We start from the raw sequence: 14,797 nt of genomic DNA on the forward strand, positions 1-14,797 counted from the left end.
TGTGTGTGTGTGTGTGTGTGTGTGTGTGTGTGTGTGTGTGTGTGTGTGTGTCAGAGCGTGCACATGCCAGGGAGTATACTCTGCTGCAGCCATGGTTAGAATCATCAAGTCTGAAACCCCATTTCTGTTTGCTTTGTGCTCCTGAAGCCAAATGGCATATGGGAGGTGCTCATGAAAACTCTTGAGAAAGTAATTAGGAACTATCAGCCGTTTTTGTGGCATAGCGGGACCGCTCATGAGGGAGGCCTCCTCCCTGTCCCAGCCCCCCCCCGCCCCCCCCCAGGCACTCAGCAGTCTTGCCTGACACACCTTCTCTGTACCCATCTAAAGGGGCTTGCACTTAATACCTGGTGACTTTAAATGCTGCCACTTACCGCCTGTCCTTTGCTGTCCCCCCTGCACCCAGCAGGCTCACTGGAGGCATCATGCTGCATGCAGCCACAGTGCGGCTGTTTCTGACAGTAAAACCAGGCTCTTTTGCTGGCTTTGGGATTTCTGCACAGAGTGATTGGGGTATAGGAAGGGGAATGCGGAAGAGTGATGTTGTACAGCTGGAGAATCTGGATGGGTTTTTCATTTCTGTCTGCACGTGAGGCTACCCCCCACCCAGGCCTTCGAGGACAGGACAATGACACCCCTCCTCCCCAATGGTGCTGTGCAGCTGCATAATGTAGATGGATTTTCCAGAGCTCTGTCTGCAGGTGAGATTACCCTCAGGTCTAAAGAAGACAGGCTTATGACACCTCCCACTCCCAACTGGATATCTGTGCAGTAACCTTTCATGTAGAATGGTGTTGTGACAAAGAGCAAAGAACTTGCCATCAAGTCTTGGCTCCACTTCTTAGCTAGCCCTCTGAACCAGGGTAAGAACTCAACCTCTCAGAGCCTTAGTCTCCTCTGTAAAATGTAAAATGGTAATAATGACGGTAACTATCTCTCCAGGTCATTGTAGCTCATTAGATGATGCTTTGTCAGCTGTAAGCTGTACATTCTACTTCATAAAGCTTAGATTGTATACTAGGCTGAGTGTTGGAGAATCGGGGCCAACCAAGAGGCAGGGCAGGAACAACAATCAGGGTAAGTTGGTAAATGTGTGATTCCAGTGTGCACCAACAGGCATTTAACTCTGCCTGGTGTCAGGGAGGGCTTCTGGGAGGAGGTGATCCTTGCGCTGACCCTTGAAGAATAGATAGATGTTAGCCAGAAAGATGGGGGGGCAACCTTCAAGAAAAGGGAATGGTGTGTGCAAAAACACTGAGACACCACTAAAACATAGGTCTCCTCAAGGGAGTGGTAAACCATGAGGCAGGGAACAGATGAAGGGTGGATGTTTGCCTTATTCCAGAAGCACTGGATGGTTTTAGGGCAAGGAGTGACATAATTTGTAGGTTTAGAGATATTACAGGTAGCTGTGTGGAGGACTGTTGAAAGTTCATCAGGAATAGGTGGGTGAGTAGAGAGAGAATGATGACCTTAGAGGCTTCCACAGTCATCCCAGTGAGAGTGCTGTTGGGATGGAGAAGATGGATCGGTTGGTGATGTAGAAGTAGAGTTGACTAGTCTCTGACAGGGAATGAGGGAAAGAGGTGGGATGATTTCCAGCATTTCTAAATGGTGTTCCTGTTGGCATTTGGAGAGGGACAGATTTTCACTATGTAGGACAGTGTTATTTAGCAGCCTGGGCCCCCTGCCCGCTAAATGTCATCTAATTGTTATGACAACAAAAATATCACCTCTTTTTCCAAATGCCCCTGCTTGAAAACCACAAAATAGTGGTTTACCATCATGGGGAATGAAAGATGAGAAATATGATGGGAGGGGCTCCATTTTGAAATATGTTGATTTAATGGTGTCCAGGGGACATCTTGGGAGAAGTGTCCTTTAAGCAGCTGGATCCAGGGATCCAGGGCTCAAGAGAGTGGACAGCACAGGAGATACAACTTCCGGAGTCCTACCCATGGCAGTGAATGAGCTTTCCCAGGGAGGATAGCATGAGAAGGGGGAAGTGGATGGCAGAACCTTGGGAACCATCATGTATCTTGTTCGATCTTGTGAGATGGGGAGGAGTGATAGTTTTCTGGGACCCATAGGGAAGAGGAGACTGAAGCTCAGGGAGAGGCAATGCTTTTTCCTAGTTTCTCTTTTAATCAGTTTTGGCCCAGTCAGTGTCTAGATGAGGCTGAGGAGAAATGGATTTTGCCCCTTCAGTTGAGGGTTCTTACTTTGTAGCCAATTGGCCCAATGTCTCAATGACCAGGGAATTGGCCCAATGTCTCAATGATCAGGGTGTTCTTATCACTGCCTCACCTTGGGTTTAGAAGCCTTTGTTCATTAGTAAGGAGACTTCTCAGGATTTGCTTTTTTTCCCTGCAATGGTGGATTTTTCCTTGGCGCCCTCTGTGTTCTTGGTTCACTGATTAATAGACACTTGAGGAATTGCAGGGAGGCGTTTAACATGCATCAGATACCATCACTAGCAGAGAAAGTGATTCACTGAGTATTCTTTCTGCCGTCTGCATCCTTCCCCGCCGACAGAGTTTGACATTGGGGAATTGAGTCTGGATCTGGAAGAGCACATTGTAAATGTGTGATTCAGAGTCAGCAACGACGTGCAGCTGCCGCCAAAGTCGGGGGTTCTCGAGAGTAGTGGATGGTGGGGCTTTCCCTCCCATGTCATTCATGTCACCCTCTTCAAAGATGGGAGTCATTTTGGGTTAAAGATCACCAGCAAGTTCTGGGCTCCGACCTTCAGGCTTTCTACCAGTTTCCGTATTTTCAGCTAGATTGTTGGGACTTCCAGACAGGGACGTGGAAGGCTGGTGGTTTACTTTCAGAGTGTGGAGAGTCTAGTAAGAATGGCTTCTTCTACTAAGCCCTTATCCAATAGCAAATTTTTTTTCTTGCCGTGGAAAAGTAAGAGTTAGTTTTGCTATGTTTGTCTTCATGCGAAATGGTCTAACCTTTGACTCCAGCTCTGGAGTTAAAGACCTAGGTTTGAATTCTCGCTCTGTCCCTACTTAGTTGTGTAATCTTGCATAAACCCCTTAAGTATCCTAATCTGTAAAATGGAGACAATAGTACCCACCTCCTAGGATTATACTCAAGAATGATATAATGCCTATGGAGTACCTAGAATATGATATGATATGCTCCTGGAAGTTCCATTTTGTGATATCTCTCGTATGTGGTTCTTTATCCACTACTCCTTCCGGCACACATTTTTGGCTCTCTACAGAAATCTGGCACTCCACTGTAGCAGGCCCACTGTTTAGGGATGTGGAGAGCTAGCTAGTAGGTTTTCTTTAGGAAGAGAGACCTTGATAAGACCAGCTACCCTTATTGTCTCCTTGATGCTAGGCACCATTTAGACAGTCTTCCACAAAGCCCACGCTGGCATTGTGGGGTTGCAACTGGAACGCAGTCTGGCTCCAAACCCACACTCTCCTATTGTCTGCCCTGCTCTGTCCTCCTAAATCCTGCTTTGCCCCCTGCCCTAAAAAAATCAAAAAGAAATACTAGAATAAAGCCAGAAAAGTCTGTCAGGATATTCTCTCTGGGTTTGCTCACTGGCAAGTCTGGGTACTCTGGGTCCTGTGGGTCAGGCGCCTTCTTCCTGCTGTGTTTCTTGACCTGAGGTTCCCTTCCTGAATGGGCATCACTAGGAAATTCAGAAGGAAACTGGTTTGGGTGGGGGGTTTCCTTTGCCCTTTTCTAGAAGTGAGATAGGCAGAGAGAACCCGTCCTGGACCAGATGTCCTTTTCCCTTCCCCTGCCCTATGCACTGAATGTGGAGTAGTCCCTTTTCTCCGGGTCATGCAGGGATGCTGTGGGATTGGGCCTCTGGAGTCCCTTTGCTCTGACACCACCGAGAGCAGACTCTTAAAGAGGCAGGTGGGAAGTAGGCGGCCTGAGGAGGTCTTGAGCCAGCTGGCACATGAGAAAGCAGCCCTGGAGGCTGGAAGGGTGCCCTCACCCGGATAGCTACAAGAGGCTCCTCCCACTGGAACACGGCTGGACTGCTTTACCTCTCACAACCCACTGACAGCTTTATCTTTTATAAACAAAGACCCTGTGCTTTAATTCCTAATGGACATCCTCTGGGCTCTGGGCACAGCTAGCCTTCAGATCTGTGTGCTGATCCTTTACAGCACACCCTCCCTTCCCCGGTTATGGAGTAAAGTGCTACATGTCAAGATTTATTCAGGTCATTCTATGCTGCACACCTGTGAGTGAGCTCATACGGCCGACTTCGGGCCTGTTCTTGGTTTCCTTCTTCCATTACTGCTCTGACCTCAAGATAGCACGGGAAAAGTTGCTAGCTGTGTCCCCCTTGTGTTGAGTACCAGAGAATTACCACTTCCCCTGTCACCACTTGCTCAGCCCTACCAGTGTGGAGGTGACAAGGAGAAATGGAATTTGGTAGACCAGTACCTAGGGCTCAGTGTTAATCATCTCCAGCCTTTTCCCGTTTTACAGATGAGGGGACTGTGGACCAGACAGAAAAGCTTTGCTTCCCAAGTGGCTGGTATTGTTATTTACCTTGAGCAACTTAAATGCCCAAAGTAGGGTGCAAAACAGATATCATGATGCAGAAAAAGAGTTTGGCTTCTTGACTTGGATTCCAGCGGGAATCCTAAATCCTTCTGAAATGTATGACCTTAGACAAATGACTTAACCCCTCTTAACCTCAGTTCTCTGAGATGATAATACCGTGCAGTGTTGAAGTGACTGATAGAGGTAATATGTGCAGGCATCTTAAGCAGTTACAATGATAGTTATGCAGAAAACAGTGACTGTTACTTTTAATATAGTCTCAGTGGCTTGTTAATGGATACTGGCGACATTGGACTCTTAAAGCTGTGTATCTAAAAGAAAAAGCATAAGCTTCCTGTGAGAAAGGGCGTGAGGAACCTACCCCAGCTTCCACTACTGGGCTATGACCACCTGCTCCTGCAAGGTGTAGGGAGTAGGCATAGGTTCTCAGCCATACCTGTGTATAGAGCCTTGTTTTTTTGTTTTCCCACCAAAATATCTCCTAATGCTCAGGATCTCTTCATCCTACCCATATACTTCAGATTTCACATAAGTGCTAAATGGTATGTTTCGTCGGTTAATGGATTCATAAAGTTGGAAAGGAGCATGAGGCTATCTTGGCCGATTATAGACCTGGGGTTCGTGTTCTTTCTTTAGCAATATCCTGCCAAATGGTTTTTGGCCTAGGCTTGAAAACTTGCACCAACGGGAGGCCACCAGCCCATCTGATGTTCAGAAGCCACTCTGGCTTTGACATTGGTAGACACATAATTCCTTGAAAAATATGCTTCCCAGTGACTCCACCTACTGATTCTAGTTCTACCATGTTGGCCCTCAGGGAACAAATGGAATTACTCTAACATATGATAGCCCTACAGAGATGATGATAGCGGTCCTGTGCCCTGAATCTTCCCAGACCATAAAATTCCTGTTCCTTCAGTGATGTGGCTTTGACCCATTGCTGCCCTTCATAGTGCTGGCTTGTCTCTCCTCTAGCTTTTCACTCTGGCCTGTAGGTATGGTTACCAGAAGAGAACACAGTATTTGGGTGGGGTCTGATTGGCTCAAGATAGAACATTTTTTACCTCCCTTATTTTGGACTATTACGTTAGTCCCTACCAAGGTCCTCGTAGCTTTGTGAAAGCTTTTCCGTACTGTTGACTAGTTGGGTTTGGAATAAATCAAAGCCATTAAACTCATACAGATTCTGTATTCTTTCCTAGGGATGCCATAAGAAGTTATACAGACTTAGTAGCTTAAAACATCAGAAGCTTAAGCCTTATAATTCTGGAGGCCAGAAGCCCAGAATTAAAGCATCAGCAGTTACTTGCACCTTCTGAAGGCTCTAAGGGAGAATCTGTTCCATGCTTCTCCCTTCGCTTCTGGCGGCTGCTGACAATTCCTGACATTCCTTGGCCTGTAGATGCTTCACTTCAGTCGATGCCTCTGTCTGCACATGGCCTTCTCCCCTGTGCATAATTTATATACCACTTGAATCCAGACCAATGGCTCTGGATTTCTCTGCGAGGTCTTTTGACCAGATACAAAGATTCCCAGCTCTAAAATATATTTTTCATGTTTGTTAGTGGATATTAGGTACTGGAAGATGGATTTTGTTTAAGGTGGGAAATTAATTTTAAAACAATGTATGATGTTTTTTTCATAATTCTTGTTTCCAGGAAGTTAGTGTTAAAGTAAGTAATCACGATGACCTTGAGCAATTCGCTAACCTTCTAGTTTCCTCATTTGTAAAACAGATTGGATGAGGCAAGCTCTGTGTCATTTTCAGCTCTAAAACTCTTATTACTGTGATTTCTGGAAAACAGGGGTTACCCTTTGTGACAAAAGGTTTCAAGTTGGCTTAATAAACTGAAAATGTACAACTCTTGACTAAGAAGACAGATTATGATTCATGAATCTGAAAATCTGAAAAATTCTACCGTTTTGTTCACCTTTGACAGGATGTAGAGACTAAGCTGTTTGGTTTTTTTTTTTAAAGACTTTATTTATTTGAGAGAGAGATAATGAGAGAGAGAGAGCACATGAGAAAGGGGAGGGTCAGAGGGCGAAGCAGACTCCCCGCTGAGCAGGGAGCCCAACGTGGGACTCGATCCAGGGACTGCAGGATCATGACCTGAGCCGAAGGCAGTCGCTTAACCAACTGAGCCATCCAGGCGCCGGAGACTAAGCTGTTTGTAACACATTCCCACCCTCTTCTTGGTTACTCACATAGTGTAAGATACTACAGGACTGGCATCTATTTGGCTCTCAAATATTTGTTATATGAATGAATGAATATACTTATGTCACATACCATTATTGGGAACAAGTAATGCAATATCTTTCCAGTATGATCATCTAGTAAGTGTAGGCCTTTAAGATTCCTCCTGAAAATTCTTATTGACGTTATTATTAAAGGCTCCACGCCCACCATGGGGCTTGAACTCACAACCCTGAGATTAAGAGTTGCAAGTTCTACTGACTGAGCCAGCCAGGCAACCCCCCTGAATATTATTTTTAAAGATGGTGGCCCTGTTTTAGGATTGCTTTCTGGAGCAGTTTCCATATGTATGATGTGGGTGGCTGCTGAGGACTGGGCTCCAGGGCTTGTGCTCTAAACACCACAGCAAAATGTGCATTTTTTCGGGTTGGGGGGAGGTCTGTGATCTTGTCCCAAGCAGCGCTTGGTCAGATGCTTTTCTGTTGCAGGAGCCCCGTCCCTAATGGGCTGCAGCCACTGTTACCTCCCTTCCTTTGGATTCTTTAGGGACGTTTGTTGGCAGTGCCTCTCTGGGTTTTTCATTTTGTGGAAGAAACAGTCTGCTGACTATCTGGGGTCTTAGCTTTTCAGGAGTCCCTTCAGGGAAGGCTAAGGATGAGTTCATTTGCCATTGTTATTAGGAAGAGTCTTCTAAGAAATTTTTTGTGAGAGGGACATTTTGTGGCCTATTTTTGCCATCTTCTTTTTTTAAAAAGATATTTATTTATTTGAGAGAGAGTGAAAGCGAGAGAGATCACAGAGGGAGAGGGAGAAGCAGACTCGCCACTGAGCAGTGAGCCTGACGCAGGGCTTAATCCCAGGACCCTGAGATCATGACCTGAGCCAAAGGCAGCACTCAACCAAATGAGCCACCCAGGCGCCCCTATTTTTGCCATCTTCTTTTAGTTCTTACTCTAATACAAGAAATTTTCATTCTTTAAAACAGGACTCCTTTCTAAAAGTAAGATCTTCTCTAGAATCGGTGGTGGTACAAAATAGGGGTTGCAAACTCAATGTCTATAGAGGCTTAGTGGATAACAAAAAAGCAGACTGTGTTTATGCTCTCCAATTTGTTTTTGGAATACTTGGCCTACTCTGTTTATCTTTGGTTTTCCTTATTCTGGTTCAGATATAGGTATAAAGAAATTGCTCTCCTATAGGAAAATTAGAAATACAGGTGTGATGATAAATAGCACTAGGTGTACACCCTCAACATTAGGAATCAGTAGGTAGTGGTGGGGACTGCAGTGAACTAGACAGGCCATTCTGTCTCTCATGGGTCCCAGCATTGCCCCAGTTTTGGTTTTTCCAAAGCAAGCTAGATTTTTATATGAAATGTTCCTGTTTTTAAACTTTGGTTCAATAGAAAAAAATCTGTGTGGCTCAAATAAAACTCATTTTGGGGACAATTGGTTTGCATGTCATTAATTTCAAAGCTCTGATAAGTGTTTGGGGCAGTTTGACATATCGCATGGCCTCTGAGGTCATCTCTGTCTATAGGTTGGTCTGGTCTGATCTGGTGTTGGGGTCCTAAGGAAGCTGTGATGTGGAGAGATTGCTCATGTTCATCCTTGCATATGGATATGGGGGAATCCAAGATACATGAAGTAAAAGGCACGTTATAGAATAATACGTACAATTTTATTCTGTTTAACTTTTTTCTAAAAAGATGTGTATGTAAAATTTTAAAAATGCATAAAAGTTTCATAAAAGCAAAAAATAAAGGATACTTAAGAAACTGGTAAAGGTGTTGCTTCTGAGATTGACACTGAATTGGAGGCAAGAAAGGGAACTTCTGCTTTTTTCCCCTCTGTAACACGGAGTAATTTTTGGAAGGTAAAGTGAAAAGAGTCGTTGGGATGTATAATTGCTACATAAAGAGTGTGAGCCTTCAGTTATGACAGTGTTGAGGAAGGATGGAAGCAGTGTGGCCCGGAGTGATCAGGAAGCCCTGTTGGAAAGAGATGGAGCCGTGGTGGTTGGGCAGAATCCATTAAGGAAGAGGAAGGCCGCATCCAAAGCCCGGGGGTAGGAAAGCAGGTGCCTTGGGGACTGGGGAACAATTGCATTTGGCAGGATCCGTGGGTAGGGGGAAGTGATGAGAAGGAAGCTTTAGCAGTGAAGGAGGCTGTTGTATTGCAGGAGGTAATGGAATGTTTGCTGTGCTCCAGCATGATCCATCTGGCAACAAGGATGAGGGAGTTTGTAGGCAGGGCCACAGAGTAGGAGCCTCTCATGTGGCCTCTTCTGGCTCCCAGGTAGCTGCCACTGATCCCTGCTAGGGTGTTGCCTGGCAAACGGGGTTTATACCTATATACCTAATGAATAAGCTCATGGTACTTCCTGTTCCTCCACTCCCAAGAGTGTGGGCTTTGGAAGCTTGCCCACCTCTGCCGCTGCCTGATGTGGTTCCTGTTCGTGTGAAGCCAGCATGTCTTTCTAAACGTTTTGGAGGTTCTGTAGAGCAACTGGCCATTGACTAAAGTGTGGCCGCTAAGAACAGGCCCATACTTTGGAGTCCGGTAGTTCAGGGCTTGAATTCTGACCTTGTCACTGACTGGTTATGTGGTCATAGGATGGCACTTGACCCCTTTGGGCTTCAGTATCCTCTGTGCAAAATGGGGATAATATGATTTACCTTCTAGGGTTGTACCTGGCAGATTGATACCTAACAAATAGATGTGCCTTCCTTTACTTTTATATTATGGTACCCAGTCTGGCCTGTAGTTATATATTTATATTATTTATGTTTAATATATGAAATATATACTTATCTGTATCTCTTTATGACCATATCAGTCTATGCTGTTGGACTGTAAGCTCCTATTCAGTGGGGATAATATGTTACAATCATTGTTTTACCTCAAAGTGCTCAGAGTGCTAAGTACATAGTAGGGCTAAATGTTGGGTGAGTGGAGTCTGTGTTCTTTAATCTACTCCAGTCTTTACAGCAATTGACTTGTGATTGATAAGGATGTGTCTCTAGGCTAGGGCATATCTCCTGTGTAGTTAAAACAAGTTTTGTCAAGCCAAATGCCCTTGTTAGGATGATGTATCAAGATGGCTTGTGAGTCATTTCTTATTTCATTCCACTGTGGCACATCTATAGTTTGTGGGCCTTGATGTTCATACAATTTAGGAGGTCTTCTTTAAAATCATATAAAATTGCAGAAGGCATGTAAACACAGCACTAGAGCTCTTTCCAGGGCCTTAGAAGGGGCTTTTGGAAGTGAGGGGTGCTAATGCTTGAACTTCATCGGTTTCAAGTAAACCATCTCTGTATTTCAAGATTCACAGAACACTCACTGTAGGCAGTAGTAGGAGTTATGAAGGATAAGGAGATGTCTTTTTTTTTTAAATTTATTTATTTGAGAGAGACAGGAGAGAGCACAGCAGTGAGGAGAGGGAGAAGCAGGCTCCCCGCTGAGCAGGGAGCCCAACAGATGTAGGGCTCAATCCCGGGACTCTGGGATCATGACCCAAGCCAAAGGCAGACACTTAACTGACTGAGCCACCCAGGCGCCCGGATAAGGAGATTTCTAAAAGGGAAAAAATGGTGGCAATGAATACAGGTTTTAGTAAAACTGTCCTCCCAAATAGGCTCAGAAGAAAATCCCCTATATGTTTTTTTGTTTTTTTTTTCATTAAATAAATATCGAACACCTGTGGTGGACCAGGCACTATGTACGCATTGGAACATAGCTGTGAAAACAGAAGTCCTTGTCCCACGGAGCTTATATTTCAAGTGGTCCCCTGCATCATGACTTGTAGACCTACTTAGACTGCAGTGAAGAGCCACAGTACTGATCTGAGGCTGTGGCAGTAAAGGTACTTTGATGCCCTAGTTTCCCTTTCTGACTCCTCTCCAGGCCTGTTCTGAGAGGGAGAGCCATATAGTTCAACCTATGGTAAGAGGACCTGAGCCATCCCAAGCAGTGATGAAAGACTCATGGCCGGTTCCCTGAGGGAGTGGGGATGGGGGCTTGGGACTGCTCAGGCCCTTCCCTGCCCTGCCGGTGGGACAGAGTAATAAAGGAACCATCACCTTCCCACCAAAGGCTCTGTTTTAAGGCTGATTTCAGCCACAGAGGTAGCACAGCAAAACTGAAGGAGCAATTCATTCAGACTCCAGAGCCCATAAACAGAGGTGTTTCCTATGTGTTTCCAGAGGTGCTTCCGGAGGGGCAGCTAACCCCACAGTCTCCAAGAACAGCAGTCAGGAGACCTGAAGCGTCTACCTCACTGTTTACCCCCAGCCTGTGCTCCGCTTGGCCGCAGCGGGGCGGTGACTCAGAGCTGGAGCTGTGTTCCTGTGTTGTTGCCAGATTTTGCGTGGGGGTTGGGGAAGAGGGAGAATGAATGAGTAGGAGCAAGTGGCTGCTGGATTTGTAACACCTTCGGAAGCAGCTGCTGGAGAACCGAAATTGAGAGTAGGCGGGCTGTGAGCCTCCGCCTCACCTCTTGCAGGCAACGGGGCCCTCCTTCCCTGTCTGACCGGAACCCAGGTTTTCATAAGGCCGAGGCTGGGGAAGAAGACACAGTCCTTCTGAACATGGAGCTCAAGGAGAGAGTGAGTGTGTCTGCCACCTTTCCCAGCGAGATTGGGAGAGCAGGTTAGTCCTGTGCGGGTTTCACAGGGACTCCCTTCACTGTGATATATTCTGATTCATGAAGGTCAAGTAATGACTGAAGGGAGTTTTCAGTGGCTTGGTTGGGAGTGCCTGTAGTTAAAAAGAAAGAAAGAAAAGAAACCCAAAAACCAAACAGTCCAATTTAATTGAGAATAAATAGGACGAAAATATCATTAACTACACCTCCCTGATATCATTACAAAGGATTTTCTGTTGGCAAGTGAGATTGGGGAGGAGTGTTCTGCCTCGTTCCTTTGTGTTTTAATTATGTGTAGTGTCGTTCCAGTTCAGTCTGTGTCTCGGGCAGTAGTCAGAGATGAACCTCCGCGTCTCAGGACGTGATAGTTGGAAGATCCCTACAGTATCACTTGGTCCATCCTTCTCATTTTACAGTGGAACCTGACTCGTTAAACAGAAGCATAGAACTGGGTATTCTCTGAGGTTGAAAATGTTTCCTGTGAAGTTTCAAAACTTCTGTAGAGTGTGCATCCCTGACTCGGTGCAGCTTGCTAGGGAGGCTGTTTTTCTTGGGCTGTGCTTTCTGAATGTTGGGGCTTGACCCAGTGAGGGACAGAAGTGGGGCTGAAGGCAGGCGCCTACTGATCTTAAAGTACTTGGCCTGGCAGGCACGTTCCTTAAATAGAAGTTCAAACAGGAGGCTAGGTAGAGGGCCTTAATTCAAAAGAAGAAAATGTGTTCTTGAGCCTCTGTCCTATGGCAGGTGAATAATACTGGCGTTTGCAACACGGAAAAAGGCAAAACAACTCTGTTAGTGTGGGGTTTTAGAGCTGGCAAAAGAAAACTCTAGCAGGCACTAAACGTGGAGTGCTGCAGGCCAGGCCCATTATCGGGACTCTTCAAAACAATCTTGCAAGGTTGGAATTGTCTTCTCTTTTTGCAGATAAAGAATCTAGCACTCAGAAAGGTCAGTAACTCTTTCAAGGTTGTGCACCGCCAAGTGTGCAGCCAAGCTGGGGTTTGAACTGCAGTCATCATGACTGAACAGCAGCATGGGGTTCATGGTTGGCAGGCTTCATGTGGCCTGTGCATTGGACAGATGAGAAAACCAAGACCCAGAAAGGCTGAGTGTTTGCTGGGGGTGTGGAACTGGTAGTAACAAGGCTGGTACCTTGGCTCCTAGTACATTGCTTCTCTGCCAACTTTCTTAAAAAAAAAAAAAAATTGGAGCAGGAGGCTATCTGGGTTTGATTTCCTCATTCTATTGGGAGTTTGGCTTTAATCTTTTCATGGTTCTTGAGGTCCTATGAAGTCAAAATTAAAATTCCCTATCAACCATGTAGGAATCCTAAGTACTAGGGCGCCATGTGAGAGCTTAGGAAGAAGGCAGGTCTTACACATGGGTTAGTGGGTCAGAGGAGGTAATTTATGAAATGAGTTGGCCACTGAGTGGATCTCAAAACATCTGCAGCACCTAATGAAATATAGAGCTTTTCAAATTATGCTAGAAGATTTGAGTCTGTGAAATCCAGAGTTTGGAAAGGACAGCTCTCTTTGCAAGATACGTGAGCTTTGAGTTTGCTCAGTTAATTTTGTGACTCCTTTATGCCCAGCTCTGTCTGTGCCAGGCTCTGCCCCTTTAGCGCCTTCGGGTGAAAAGAGCAGGGACTGACTGTCCCTTCAGGTAGTAGGTCTGGTGTTAGGCTGGATTTCAGTGTCTCTGCTTAATTGGGTGTGTGAGTGAAAACCAGGTGTGGACAGCGTGGGAGTGGGGAAGGCCGTTCCTTGGTCTGTGCCATGCTCCTCAGGACTGCTCAGTGTCTCAGCCTGCATGTAGGAGCCTTTATCAGGCCTGCAGACCCCTGTCTCCCCCACTGTCTCTGGGGGAGCCTTGACAGGTTGGGCTACTGTGATCAGAAAATGAGGTGGGTTCTGCACAGCCTGTCCCTGAAAGTGATGTGTGTTTGTGCTTAGGCTATTGAGATAAAGGAGTTCAAGTGCCTGCTCCATGGGTATTACTGTTCTGTGCTGCAGGAGATACATGAGAAATAAGTGAATGACAGCTCCCAGCCCTCCAGGAACTTAGACTCTCACTGGAGGGAGGCGGGGAGAGAAAAAACACACATGAAGTAAGTAGAGAGCAATAGAAGAGAGAGCATATAATCAGTCACCAAATTATAGGTTTCATACCAAATACTCTCCCAGTTCACAAAAGGGAGATACAGGTGATGTTTGTATTATCCTCCTGTGTGTTTTTAATCACCCAGTAATTTCCTCTCGGGTGTTTGCATTCCATTCTTTGATTCTCTCTGTTGAGTGTATTAACCTAACCTCCTTTCCGTGGGGGTAGGAGGGGGGGTTTCAGGGGAGGGCTAATTTCTCCAAATTATATTGTAACACAGTTGAGAGAGAGCCAGGGATGAAGCGTTCTTGGCATGTTGTTGTCTCATCCTTCTTTCTTTTGTCACTAAGAGCACAAGCCATTGCCCTTTGATGACTTATGACCCTTTAGATTCTTGTCTCTTTGTTACTTTTGCCCACACTTCTGTAGGTGTTAGCTAGCCTATTTGGAGGCATGGCCTCACTTGAGGTAGTCATTTCTCCTTCATTTATTCAGCAAATATAACAGTGCCAGACACTGGTATAAGCCGATAAGGGCAGTGAAAAGACAGACAAGGTCCACGCTGTCCTGGAATACATATATTAGGGAGCCTGACAATAGTCAAAACACGTAAGTAAGAGAAATGACAGTAATGGTTAAAATAGGGTGACATGATATGAAGTGACTGGGAGCCTATTTCATTGAGTGGTTGGGAAGGGTTCTGAGATGGTGGTCGTTGTGCCAAGGTCTGAATGATAAGGAGCCAGTTATACGAGTATGAGGGAAAGAGCTTCCAGGTGGAAAGACTAGGTAGTACAAAGATGGTTAAGTTGGGAAGAGTTTGGTGTTCAAGGAGCAGAAAGGAGGCCAGTGTGGCTGGGGAGGGATGGGGAAGGAGAAGACGTCCATTGTATAAGAAGGTGATGTAGCTGGTCAGGGGTCAAGTCACCTAGAGTCAAGCCAAGGTAAAGAGCTTGAATTTTACTCTATGATGTGAAGCTGTTGCCGGGTTTCAAGGAGGAATGTGACATGATTTAACTTCCATTGGAAGAGACCCATTAGGCTTCCAGTGAGGAGAGTAGGTGGTACAAAGGCCAAGGTGGAAGCAGAAAGAACAGTTAGGCTGTTGCTAGAGATGATTGGGTGCTGGCTGTAGGACTGTAGAGATGTCTTGGAGATAGAGGCACCAGGGCTTGCTAACATAGTGTGTGTGGAGGTTAAGGTAGAGCAGAGAATGGAGAGTGACTCCCGGGTTGCTGGGTAGTGATGCTGTTAATGGAAATAGGGAAGCCGGGAGAAGGAATATGGGGTTTG

At 45.7% G+C, this 14,797-nt stretch overlaps 1 protein-coding gene across 16 annotated transcripts in view; it reads left to right on the forward strand.

Moving 5' to 3' along the window:
• The window catches only part of PLEKHA7 (pleckstrin homology domain containing A7), a 212,477-nt gene that overhangs the window by 101,146 nt on the left and 96,534 nt on the right, over positions 1 to 14,797 (forward strand). The window contains exon 1 of one of the 16 annotated variants that reach the window (XM_073882846.1): positions 11,168 to 11,406. The exons of 13 other annotated variants lie outside the window; for them this stretch is intronic. The gene's annotated coding sequence lies outside the window, so the exon portion shown is untranslated. Of the gene's footprint in view, positions 1 to 11,167; positions 11,407 to 14,797 lie in introns of those variants that run through there. 2 more of the 16 variants (XM_073882847.1, XM_073882848.1) reach the window with 2 other exon arrangements.

This window comes from Callorhinus ursinus, unplaced genomic scaffold (genome assembly GCF_003265705.2).
Source record: "Callorhinus ursinus isolate GAN/ISIS: 27379988/994484 unplaced genomic scaffold, GSC_fseal_2.0 scaffold49, whole genome shotgun sequence".
NCBI lineage: Eukaryota > Metazoa > Chordata > Mammalia > Carnivora > Otariidae > Callorhinus > Callorhinus ursinus.